Source organism: Camellia sinensis, chromosome 8 (assembly GCF_055761805.1).
Source record: "Camellia sinensis isolate YWXY chromosome 8, ASM5576180v1, whole genome shotgun sequence".
NCBI lineage: Eukaryota > Viridiplantae > Streptophyta > Magnoliopsida > Ericales > Theaceae > Camellia > Camellia sinensis.
In genome coordinates, this window is record NC_138968.1 from 36,106,542 (window position 1) to 36,119,513 (window position 12,972).

The 12,972-nt window shown below is 32.5% G+C and overlaps 1 long non-coding RNA gene across 1 annotated transcript; it reads left to right on the forward strand.

The window, feature by feature from the left end:
- Nucleotides 1-3,344: 3,344 nt before the first annotated feature.
- Nucleotides 3,345-5,119, forward strand: LOC114297488 (uncharacterized). Its single transcript, XR_003641515.2, has 3 exons — nucleotides 3,345-3,452; nucleotides 4,238-4,279; nucleotides 4,819-5,119. It is a non-coding gene; the product is annotated as an uncharacterized LOC114297488 (long non-coding RNA).
- Nucleotides 5,120-12,972: the final 7,853 nt, after the last annotated feature.

The window sequence follows — 12,972 nt, forward strand, 5'->3', positions numbered from 1 at the left end:
ACCCCACCTTAATCTCATACCCACAAGCTTTTTTTAAAATTTTTATTTTTATTTAGGAGATACAATTACATCTATGGATGGTCACAGTTCAAATTTGGAGTGGGTTTATAGAAATCTACTCCCGCCCCGTATCATATCGAGGGCTGGACAAATCGAGAGGTGACAGAAGTGGGGCGAGTGCGGGATGGAAGACAGGTTAATTTTTTAAGTTGAAAAATAAAAATATTAACAAAAATTATAAATAATATAATATATTGTGAATAATAATTTATACTTATTGAAAATTGTATTATATAAGATAGAAAATAAATGAATAAAATTTAAAATTAAGTATAAAATTTTAGTGTTTAACTTTGTTATAATGAAAAATAAATAAATTATATATATATACATATAAATATATTTAATAAATATAATCGGGGTGAGGTTCTGATGAAACGGGGTGGAGAAAGCAAAACTCGTCCCGGCCCCATTTTTTAATCGGGTAGGAAAAATCCGTACGGAGCGGGAGAGGGGATGGAGTGCAACGTGGGGTGGAGGAAAATGACCATCCCTAATTAAATTAATATAATTTTTAAGAATGTAACTCTTCCAGGACTAGATGATCCAATTTGGGCTCATAGACTCATCATGAGTCATATTTTAATAATCCGATTCATTAATTTTTTTGGCCACAGTGAATCGATCATCACATTGAAAGATTGATCCAATAATTTTAGTATCAATATAAATTTTCAATGTGATGAAATCATTAAGTTACAGCTTTCTAGGTCTAAATTGGATTGGATTATAAAAATAATGAACATGGTGAGTCCATGAACTCAAATTGGACCAATAGATATCACATTGACTAGAGAGAAGCCCAGCCCACTTTCAGATCTAAGGAGGAAGAGAGACTACTCCAAATATTAGATTCATAGCTTGTTTGGGAAGATGTTTTGGGCTAAAATAGTTACATAATACAAAATATGTTATTTTAGTCTAATAAGATAAAATGTCACATTTAGGATTGGTTTGGGAAGTGGGTTGGTTTTTTGACTTTTTGACTTTTTTGGCTATTTTAGCCTAGGCTAAAAAGCTTGGTTTTGAAAGGACTTTTGGTTTTTTTGACTTTTTTTGTGAGAAAAGAGTGTAATGATTATGAGTTAGATGTGATTTTTATTTGTTGTGACTAAAATATTCTATTTTATCTTTTGTGGCTATTTTAGCCACAAACCATCTTCCCAAACGGACCTTAATCTATAATCATTTTATTTTTTCTCTCACAAAAGTCAAAAAATCTATATCAAACGAGGTTTTTTAATCACAGATTAAAATAATCAAAAAGCTAACTCACATCCCAAAGGAGCTCTCACTGTAAAATCATCATTTGATATTGATAATAATATTAATAAATTTATTAAAATAATAAATAATTATGACATTTTAACTTTTTATTTGTGAGTTTTTATTTATTTTTAATTTATTTGTATTAATTTAAATTAAAATATGATGTAGAAAGTATAAACGGTTGAATTGTATTATTTTTTTTTTAATTTACAATAATAAATTTATTAAAGGTCTTTTTTATGATAGTGCAATTTACAGGACCAACTCATGATTTCATTTTTTTTTTTTTTTTTTTTGGGTATCGCCAGAGGGTTATAAGAGTATCTTCAACGTTGTATAAATTTTTTTATCAAATTTGAGTAAAAAATTAACAAATCGTTTGGTCTGATACGATGCATTCCAATGATAAATTTAAAATTTTCATCAAATTTTTGTATAAGTCCAATTGTCTGGGAGGATGTCTAGATGGACATCCGGCTATGAGTTAAAATTGACGTTCAGATAAAGAAAATTCGGTTGTCCAGGAAGACGTCCAGGCGGATGTTCGGCCTAATGACTACATGCAAAATTTGATGAAGGATAAAAACTCACTTAATTTGATGAAATATTTAATTCTCCTTTCATTTAATATTAATTTAATAAAAAGCTGATATTTAAAATATTTTTTATTAAATTTAAATTTAATGAACAGTATGATGCGATATTGGAGATGGCCTAAGGGCACACTACGTATCCCTCGACCAATGGGCCCTCGATGAGTGCATCTTCTAATCGGCTGAGTTTGTTTAGGGCTTGGTATCTTTTCGAAGCACGCAAGTTATGTACTTTTCAAAGATGTGTATTGAAATTGAACTCTCAAAAGGTCTAGGTCATCAGAAGCTGTCCAAAAAACCAACACACTGACAATTTTTATTTAGAACAATGATTGAAGGTTATGATTTTTGTGGTTCAAATGACTCGAAATTATTAAAATGACGTCGTTTTGAGTACAAAACAATTTCAAAATTGTCAAAACGACGTCATTTTGACAATTTTGAGTCATTTGAGCCACAAAAATTGTAGCCCTCAAACGTTTTCCTATTTAGAAATATCAAGGGACAATTACAATTAAGTGGGATTTTTGAAAAATATTTATAAAAACATGTAAAAATTTAGAATTTTAATTATTAATATTTATAAAAAAAAATTATTTATGAGTAATATTTTTTTACATGTAGACTGAATTGTATTTTACCCAAATATCAATACATTTCAAATTCATTCTTTGTATGGATTCTATTTTTTTTATTTTTTAAATAACTCGATGTGCAGTTCATTAAATCGATTAATTTGAAAGGCCAATCTCATTATTAACGGGTCCCAATCCATCGATTAACTCCCCACCATACTTTTTCATCTTAGTTAAAATTCTTAGCAAATTTTCAAGACTTTTGTACGTATTAAGGTTGTATTTAGAGCATGAATTTTGAGTATATGGATTTAGAAAATGAAAAGGAAAAATATAACTGTATTTATATTTCACATATCTTCCCTCCCCACCCCCTCCCCACCCACCCCCTCTTTTTCAAGTTCTTACCAAAATTCATGTTTTAAGTACAATCTAATAAAAAATAAAAAATAAAATAAAAACAAGTGGTTAATTGTAACAACCGCTCCCTTAATAAATTGTTAAATTACGTAATTTGCCTTGCTTATGGGTTTATTATGCCTAATTGTATGTCATGTGTTATATGTACCATTTGTTATTTGTGCTATATGTTCATGGTAGTGAATTAGTGAGAAAGATAGATGGAAATGGGTAATAAACCTGTCTGAATCAGTGAACTATAAGATTAAAATTAAATATTTGAAATAGGCAATTAGAGACTGATTCACAGTAGTACGTTTTAATTTGGTGTTAATTAAGAGATTTATGATGAGAATTGAATTATTAACTTAGACTTGGGAACAGAATTAGGAAAATCCAAACAAGACTTAACTCAAGTCAACAAAAGAGGTAAATAAGGACAGATAGTGGTTGGTGCAGAGACAACTTGAGAGAGAGCCTTAAGAGTAGAAGGAAGATAGAGGAAGAAGAGGAGTAGAAGAGCTTAACCAAATCTTCACTAATTCATCCATCTAAGGTAAGAAACTTTCCTTTAATTTCAAGAATTGAAATTGTTTGTCCATGGAATCATAGAAATTTAGATGAATTGAGAAGTTAGGCAATGTAAAGTGATGATAGGAACCCTAAAGTGAAGAAATGAAAATAGTCAACTCTTATCCTTGAAATACATGGCATCATCACTTGCATCTTGCAAGAAATTTGGGATTTGGAGAGTAAATTGCAAGAGTTTTTACTTTAACACTCAAGTTTGCATACATCGAAAATTGTATATATCTAAGGTTCATGATTTTTTGGTCTTCTTTGAAGCTTGAGCCTTGCTTACTTGTTTGAAGTTGGAAGTAATCAATTCCTCTGGTTTTGAAGTGTTTTTGAGCCTCCTTTTGTGTAAATAAGATTGAGTTTTGAAAGGGGGAAAAACTCCATATTCAGCAGAAATTCGAATTGATTTTTCATCTAGACCGTTCGAGCGGCCTGGGCCATCGCTCGAACGGCCAAGCTTGGTTTGGCCAAATTTGCACACTGAAGTTCACCCGCACGTGCGGCCTAGGACACTGCATGAGCGGCCAGACCACCGCACATGCGGCCAACAAGGCCAGCCCAGATTGATTTTTCTCCTGATTTCTTTGACTTTCGGGCCTCCAATTACATGGTTTTCAATTGTTTTTCATGTGCATGTGCATAGGATGAATTAAAACGAAACGAAAGAATAAAAATGATCGGGTTAAATGATTAGTAATAAGTAATGGAGAAGTTAGTGACTAACTGAATATTGAACCATTATGTTTTCATGTGCCTACGTAGGTCAGACGCCGCATCCTAGTCAAGTGCTACATGGGACTAACGGTGAGTGACAATGTAGTAAAACTATGCTTGAATTATAATTCTTTTGGATTGTTATTGATATTGTTAAAGTCTGTTCTATAGTGATATGTTTACTGAATACGTGAACCCACTCCATATAAAATGCTCACGTGACCCATACCCAGGGGTAATAATACTGCCGTCTATATTCATGTGGCCCGTACACGGGGGTAATAATACCGTGGCATATCTCCACTTGGCCCTCATCCGAGGGTAATAATACCATGGTCTATGTTTATGTGGCCCTTGCCCGGGGGTAAAAATACTGCGGCCTATGATCATGTGGCCTTCGTCTGGGGGTAACAGTACCATGGCCAGATGCGTATGAGATATCGAGTTATATGAACCTGATTTGAAGAACTGGTATATGAACCTGTGGTTCCACATGATTGCTATGTTTAACGAATATGTTACTGCTATATGACTTGATTTTACTGTCCAAATAGATATTATTTCTAACCTTTTTTTTTACACATTGTTATTCACTGGGTTTTGGCTCACAGTTTATGTCTATCATGTAGGGGATCCAACTTAAGAGAGAAGTTAAGGGCATCAACCTACTTTCTAGTTTGTCAAGCCAACCGTAGTGCCTCCCTTCAGGGTTTCTTTTGGGTCTAACTCTAAGGCTTTTGGGTGAATATGAACTTACCCTTTTGTAAAGTGATCAAGTGACTTGTAGCAAAGTGTTTTTGGTCTTATGCTTGTTTGGATAATGTGTTTGCTTTTGGTACATGTATATGATGTGTTAAAGGTATGGGATGATTGTACAGTGATGTATATAAGGTGTGTTTACTCATTTTAGTTCACAGCTCATTGGACGATGATTTGTGATTTTATTGACTTCCACCAGCCCTTTACTATTTATTATTCAGTAGGTCTTTGGTAATTGCGGATTACTAGCCGGTTACGTCTCTACTCCTGTGGGGCGGGGGTTGGGTCATGACATTAATAAGAGAAGTTATTTGGTGATCAAAATACATGGTTATGTGGTACTTCAAGTCGAACGTGACAGCAGAGATGATGGGACTCATTGATTTTTGTTGATAATGACGGAACAATAAAGAGGCATGACAATTAATGATTAGTTAGGAGTAATAACACGTATAGCTTTTGGAACATTTAATAAACAAAACATAAAACAGAGGCAAACAGAGCATATAAAGCCTTGCTATAAGAATCAGAACTCTTGGCATTACTACCTTCAAACTTTACATTACATCATTGACATATATCTATATAAACATTGAATTCAATTACTATATTACCCCATAATCTCTCGTGTCGATCATTATCGTTATCTCGCATTGCACACAACAAGTACTGGATCTCTATTTTTGAACCAGTGGGTTCGCTATTCAAATCATCCTAACAATTTCTCTCAAATTATCTCGACACTTTCTGATCAATCTTCTTCTTCCTAATGTGGGTTTTGATTTGCGTGTGCTGCTGAGAATTTGAATGCGCTGTTTCTTGAACTCGTTGTCTTCATTGAAGAGGAAGATGATGCTAAGTATATAAACAATTTACTTTTTAGAAAACAATGAAAATTTGTTTTTGTATATTCAAAATGTATCTCGTATGGAAAAAAATTAGAGACAATTCAATCCCATAAAAAAAAATTCCAGTTAAATTAATATGAATTGTCCAAACAGCATATAAAACACTGATATGGAAAAGGTCAATCTTGCCATTAGGACGTGTACCAAAATACAGGACCTGTACTCTGGAATTTGTGTACCCTGACCCGAATATGTTCTTCCCATTCCACTAATAATAACAATAATATTACAAATTCACAAAAAAAATAAATAAATACAATTCTAAATTTGTAATAACAGATTGTAATTACAGATTAATACCATCGGTTAGCTGTTCTGTTTTTTTTTTCTACACTCATAGAAACTTTAAGAGACTAAAAATTATTTTTTTTTGAAACATCACATGACTCTATGCTCAATTTTCTTATTTTTATAAGTCATATAGGTGTATAATTTTTTTTATTGGTCAGACACACAAGGGTGGATCCAAGATTCGTCGATGGGATGAGCTAATATTAAAGGTAAAATTATACAATATATTTTAAGTATAACCACATAAGAAAAAAAGAGAGTTTAATAATATAATCTAGATTAATATCTGAATTTATTGATTAGAAACAATCTAATTAAGTTGTGTTCGACGAGTCTTTAAAGATTTGAATTCATCGATTATAGAATCTAGATCAATTTTCAAAAATCATGAAAAACAATATGCCCTATCCTTTGAAGGAGAATACTCTAATTAAGAAAATTGTTTAAACCAAATATATTAAAATCGGTGATTCTGCTTTCCAAATGAGTACATAGGATACCCAAGTTTAGGCTGATAAGACCCCAAGTTCACATAAGCTCATTTAACCTCATCTCGTTGATTAACCAGATATTCACAAATTAGCAAGCGTAGCGTAAACCAAGATCCCGTTCAATAACAATTGAATCAAATTCGCTTGGTTTATTTGTTTGAGGCATGGAAGGCGGTTGCACATCAAAAAATGAGGTTTCACCAACATTAAATGTTATACTACTAGACTTCTATTTTGATTGATAGAATGAGAAAAGGGTTTTGCTTTTTTTGAGTGTGGAGGTTCCATTATTTATAACCTAAAAAAAAAAATTAAAAAAAATTAACTCTATTTAATATTAAACCAGAGTATATTCGCAATAATTTTAAATATTAGAGTTTTTATATATATCCTCAATAATTTTTATTTAAGTTTCCATTATTTTTATATATGTCCAAAAAAACTCTTTCAAAGTTTAAAAACTAAGAGCAATATGGAACATTGAATAAGGTAGCATCATAAAAATACTAAGAGCAATATAATATTTGTTTCATAAAGACAAAATTTCAAAACCATTGTTAATCAAATCCATTCTCAACCAACGAAATAAAATAATTGGTTAATTACAATTACCAAAAATGTTAGGAAAGTGGAGCTGCTCTAAGTTGTTGGAGACGATGGAGAGGGCTGTTGCCTATCTATCGGAAGATGTGATGATTGTTTTGGGAGATTTGTTCTTTAAACAAATACAAATTTATTGGGCTGCCTATCTATTTTTAAGGGTAAGTATTGGGTTGCTATTGGGCTGTCTATCTAAAAAATAAACAAAAAAACTATTGGCTCTTATTTGAGACGAGGTTGGGCTGGGTTGGAGAAAAAAATTTCTACAGATTTTTAAATTTTGGACTGGGATGTAGCCATCTATGCCCAGTCCTAAGTCCGCCCTTACAGGCACACCACCAAAATGGTGTTCTCAAAAACCAAAATAACTACCTCTAAAATATACCCACTTAATTTTTTTTTATACATTCACAATAAATATTATAAATTTTGTATTTAAAAAAAAAAATTACTTGGACATAAGCATAGATAAATCTGGAGAGTTTATTTAGAAGCTTCCCCACCATATCACAATTTTCATGTGCCCTAGTAACGTGTCAAAGATAGTCCAATCCTACTTTGGACTGGAAGAGAATCAAATTAGGAAAGCAGATTAGGAAGTTCACAAAGACAGTGAAGTAACACATCAAAACGGTGTAGTTTTTTGGCATATAATATGATCAGGTTGAATCGTGTCCCTTAAAATCTAATTTTGGAGACCAGGTACTCCTTTCCTTAATTGGAATGGAAAAAGACCTGCCCATGAAAACCCCATGAACCCGCTCTCTATCTCTCTCTCTCAGTCATTCATTCATTCATTCTCTCTCTCTCTCCCTCTCTCTCTCTCCCTCTCCCTCTCCCTCTCTCTAGCAATGGGTGGATCAAAGTTGATGAAAAGAATAGGCAGAAGTAGAAGTAAAGAAAACAAGAATGGGAGGGAGGTTATTGTTGCAAGCTTTGAGTCTCTTCCAAGTGAGGTGGTGGTAGAAGTCTTAGGTCGAATAGCTTCTTCTTCTTTTACTGATTTCTTCAATGCCAAGTTAAGGTATATCCCTCGTCTCACTATATAACGGCCCTGTTTGGGAAGCAGATTTTTGACTTTTAAATTAAAATATATAAAAAGACAAAATAATTTAAAATAGTCAATAAAATAAAATATCATATCAAATTCATAATCATTTCAATTTTTTCTTTCACAAATATTACATCTAACTATAAAAAAATCTAGCCATATTTCCAAACATAAAAATTTTAACCTACTAAAATAGTCAAAAACTAAAATAACCTATTAAAATAGCCAACTTTTCAAACAAGTAGAACTAATTCTAAAGATACAGAACTAATTAGGAAATTGTCCGCGTAAAATGATTTGGTCATGCAGGTTAAACAGTAAGACTCTTGCTTCACTTGTTTCAGTTATATTTTTTATGATGGGTTTCTATGATTAGTTTTGGGATGTTTTAAGAAAATGGTTAAAAATTGACTTTATATTTTTTTAACTTTTTTGACTCTTTTTATGTGAGAGATGATATGACTCAAAATATAGATTAAAAGCTGACTTCTAACTAGAATTATTGAATCTCTAGTCATTCTTTTCTTCCTTTTTCTTCAGAATTCGAACTTTCTGTTTATTTACTATTTTTTGTTTCTTGATTTTTACAGTAGCAAGATTTTGAATGAAGCAGCAGATGATAACTACATATATCAACAAATGTCCCTAGAAAAATTTCCAGTGGTACCATGGCGTGTAACTACTGAAGCTTCTTGTTTCTTGAACAAGTGCAAAGAGAGTGGAAATCCAGAGGCATTGTATAGGCAAGGAGTGGTAAGCAATATTAATCATAATAACAACAAAAACATAATTATTATCATCAAAATTAAATTTATATTCGTATTAATTGCAAAACATAAGTTCTATTTCTTCATTTTGTTGGCTTTCGCATGTGGATCATCAATAAATAGATTAAAAAATATATTGATTTGATACTTATAGTCTCGTGATTTACAGTACATCATTTATTTTTTCAAAAATTAAATTATTGTTAGTTACGATTATCGAATTAATTTAATGTCCATTCTTGTGTGTCTTTTTCAGGTTGATTACTTCAGTTTGATGAGAATAGAGTCTGGATTAGAGTCTCTGAACAGAGCAGCAAGTTCTGGACACAGAGGAGCTCTGTACGTACTCAGCATCATCTTCCTCTTCAGCGAAGACGACGAGTTCAAGAAACAGGGCATTCGAATTCTCAGCAGCATACACAAATCAAAACCCACATCAGGAAAACGAAGATTGATCAGAGAGTGTCGAGACAAGTTGAGAGAAATTGTTAGGATGATCTGGGTAGTAAACCCACTGGTTCAAAAACAGAGACCCAGTACTTGTTGTGCGAAACGAGACAATGATGTTGATCGACACGAGAGATTGGGAAGAAGAAGAAGAAGAGGGTGGGAGAGTGACGATGAAGATGATGATGATGAAGTTGAATGCGATGGTTGTCGATGCGATCGGGAAGTTGATTCTGTTTGTAACATGTTTCCTCGTGCTTAATTTGATTTGTTTGTTTGTTTGTTTTGCTCCTCAATTAATTGATTTTGTTTTTGTTGGTGTTTGTTGATAAATTCTGGGTTATGTTAGTGATTAAATTTAATGTTTCTGTAGAGCTATGTATATAATGTAAAGTTTGAAGTTAGTAATGCGACGAGTTTCTGTTTCTATAGCAAGGCTTCATATGCTCTGTTTTTCTGTAGGTTGTGTTTCGTTTCAGGCCTCTCTTGTCGACAGAGATTGGGAGTCTATATCAAGTCTCGGGTTAAACGAATCCGGATCACCCGTCGCCTTCCCCTGTCGCCCCCAAAACGACGTCGTTTTGGGGGTGAATTTTCAAAAAAAAAAAACGCAGAGAAGAGACGCAGAGAAGAGGGAGGAAGGAGAGGAAGAGGGAGAGGGAGGAAGGAGGGAGGAGGGAGGAGGAGGAGGAGGAGGCTGCCGCCGTCGTCCCTCGCCGGCGTCGCAGCCGCCGTCGCAGCCGTTGCAGCAGCTCCACCTCGTCGCAGCACCTGCGACCGCCGTCGAGCTCCGCCTCCGACCCGTCTCCACCTCCTCCTCCTCCTCCTCCCCTGTATTTATGGCCCCCTCCAGTCCGGCCGGCCCTCCTCCTCCTCCTCCCTCCTCCCTCCTCCCTCCCTCTTCCTCTCCTTCCTCCCTCTTCTGCGTTTTTTTTTTTTTTAAAATTCGCTCCCAAAACGACGTCGTTTTGGGGGCGACAGGGGAAGGCGACCGAAGATCCGGATTCCGGGTTAAACGAGCCGCGAGCTCGACTCCTTGGGTTATCAAGCTTATTTATTAGAGAAATGTTAGGTATCATAAATTTTTTTTTATGAAAATGATTATGAAAGGTTTGTAATTCTTAAATTATTTTAGTTAGTGTGTGGTGCTTTATTCTAAGTGTAATTCAAAAGTCATAAATCTTTCATGATCATTTTCATGAAAGACTTTTCATAATACCTAACATTGTTCTATTTACTAACTTTGAACTCGGTTCAATAAATAATTAGACTCAACTTTAGTTTAATTCGGCTACATAAGATTATTTTTAATATTACTTATATTATTTAAATAAAAATATATTAAGTAAAAAATATTATTTGTATTATTTAATATATAAATAATATATTTATTATATAATTTAAATAAAGATTTGTTTATTGAATGAGCTGAGTTTATTCGAACTCGAACTCAACTCATTTATTAAACGAGTCAAGCCGAATCAAACCCTTAACGAATTGAGCCGAGCCTGTTCATAAACAACTCAGTTTATTTGCAGTCTTAATCAAATCTATTTTTTTGACACATAATTCAATATTTATTATTTGAGTAAAACTTAACAAGCTCCCCAAGTTTAGATTAATCACATTGGATTTCTTTAATATTTTAATTCATATAATATTTAACTTTATTTTTATCAATAACTTGTTAGTCATATAAATGTAAAAATAATATTGTTATTTCTTTTACATTAAATACACATTTTACTTTATTTCTCCTTGTGCCTTCATATCATTTGTATTAATTTTGATCTTTTTAACTTTACTAAAAAGAAAATTAGTGTAATTATGCTAAAACAGTAAGACTTGCTATATTTTTTACAAGTTTTAAGGAGGTCAATATAGCACTATTTTGAAAAGATGGTAAAAAACTAACTTTTTAACTTTTTTTTGGCTTTGTTTGAAAAAATGTGTAAAAAATATAATAGATGATATAATTCAAAATGAGTTAAAAGTTGAAATATGACTTTTAACTATTTTTCCAAAATAATCCATGGTGTATACCCTTATTATTTGGTTTATTTCTAATTTACTCCTAATATGATGAGAATTGCATTCAAAATAAATTTGAGTCACAAATTAATTTTAAAAACAGAGGCATATAAATTGAGAGTATATAACTTTTTTAAACAATTAAATGGACTAAATGATAAAAAAAATATTTTTTGCAACAAATATTTCACCTCCCCTTCATTTGCTCCAAATGTCCCAAATGTCAAAACAAGATAAATGCTCAAAATACGAACTAGGGCTGTGCAAAATACCGCTAAATCCGTTAAAATCGCACCGATCCGCATCTATCCGCACCGCTCTAACCGCGGTTTAAACTTTAAAATTTCTAATCCGCCAACCGAACCGTTCCACTCCGCTATAGTTAATACATATATATTTTTTAACTTCCAATGAAATATCAATGTAAAAATGAGTGTGAGAGAGATTTAAGATATGAAATTTATTACAAATTAGTGGCTATATATATGAAACATATTATGTAAAATTACTTTGTGTTATATATCTAACAAATATTATACAAATTGGTGTTATATATTATGCAAATATATGATAATTAGTTAGAATATTCTTCAATCCGCCAACCCGCCAAAAACCGCCCAAACCGCAATTTGTCAATCCACTAACCCGCCATTCGATTTGTAAATTTACTCTCAAACCGCCCGAACCGCACCGCGCAGAACCCTCTCCCTCTTCACATTCGCTATTTGCCCATTTATTGTTTGTTTTTCTTGTTTCTTTAACTCAAATTATTTGTAAATAAATAAAAAATTATATTTTGTTCAAATTTTCCCTCACCTTCTCTCTTTCTATTTTTAAATCTTTATATAAATTCATATTCTAAATCCACCACCCCTAGAGGTAGCCTCACTGTTGTCCTTCCGCTTTGTAGGGCACTTTTTCCCAATCTCATCCCGTTTTATCTTGGGAGTGTTTGGTTGGACTTTTTTTATCTAACTTATGGTTTTTGATTTTTAAAAAGTTATTTTAGACTGTTTAGTTAAACTTATTTCAAACAGTTTCTGATTTTAACAACTTATTTTAAGTCAAAAAAATTGATTCTGAGAAGCTGTTCACTCCTTACTTCTGATTATCAACTTCTGTTGTAGACATATTAATTCACGGTTATAGTCTTAGATTTTTTTATTTTTTATTTTTTTAAAAATAGAAAAAGACACAAATGGACTATAAAATATGATTATTATTTTTTATGAAAAATGTAGACAAATAGTGAATAATAAAAAATAAAAATTAATTGAAAAAACTATTTCACAGCTTATTTAACAAACACTACTCAGCAACTTAAATCTAGGAGAATTGACTCATAAATCCTAAAATGTGGCATTGTAATCTAATCTGTCCCATATTTAATTTGTTACACCCAAAGGTCCCATTAATTGGGGGTGGAATGTTTTGCCCA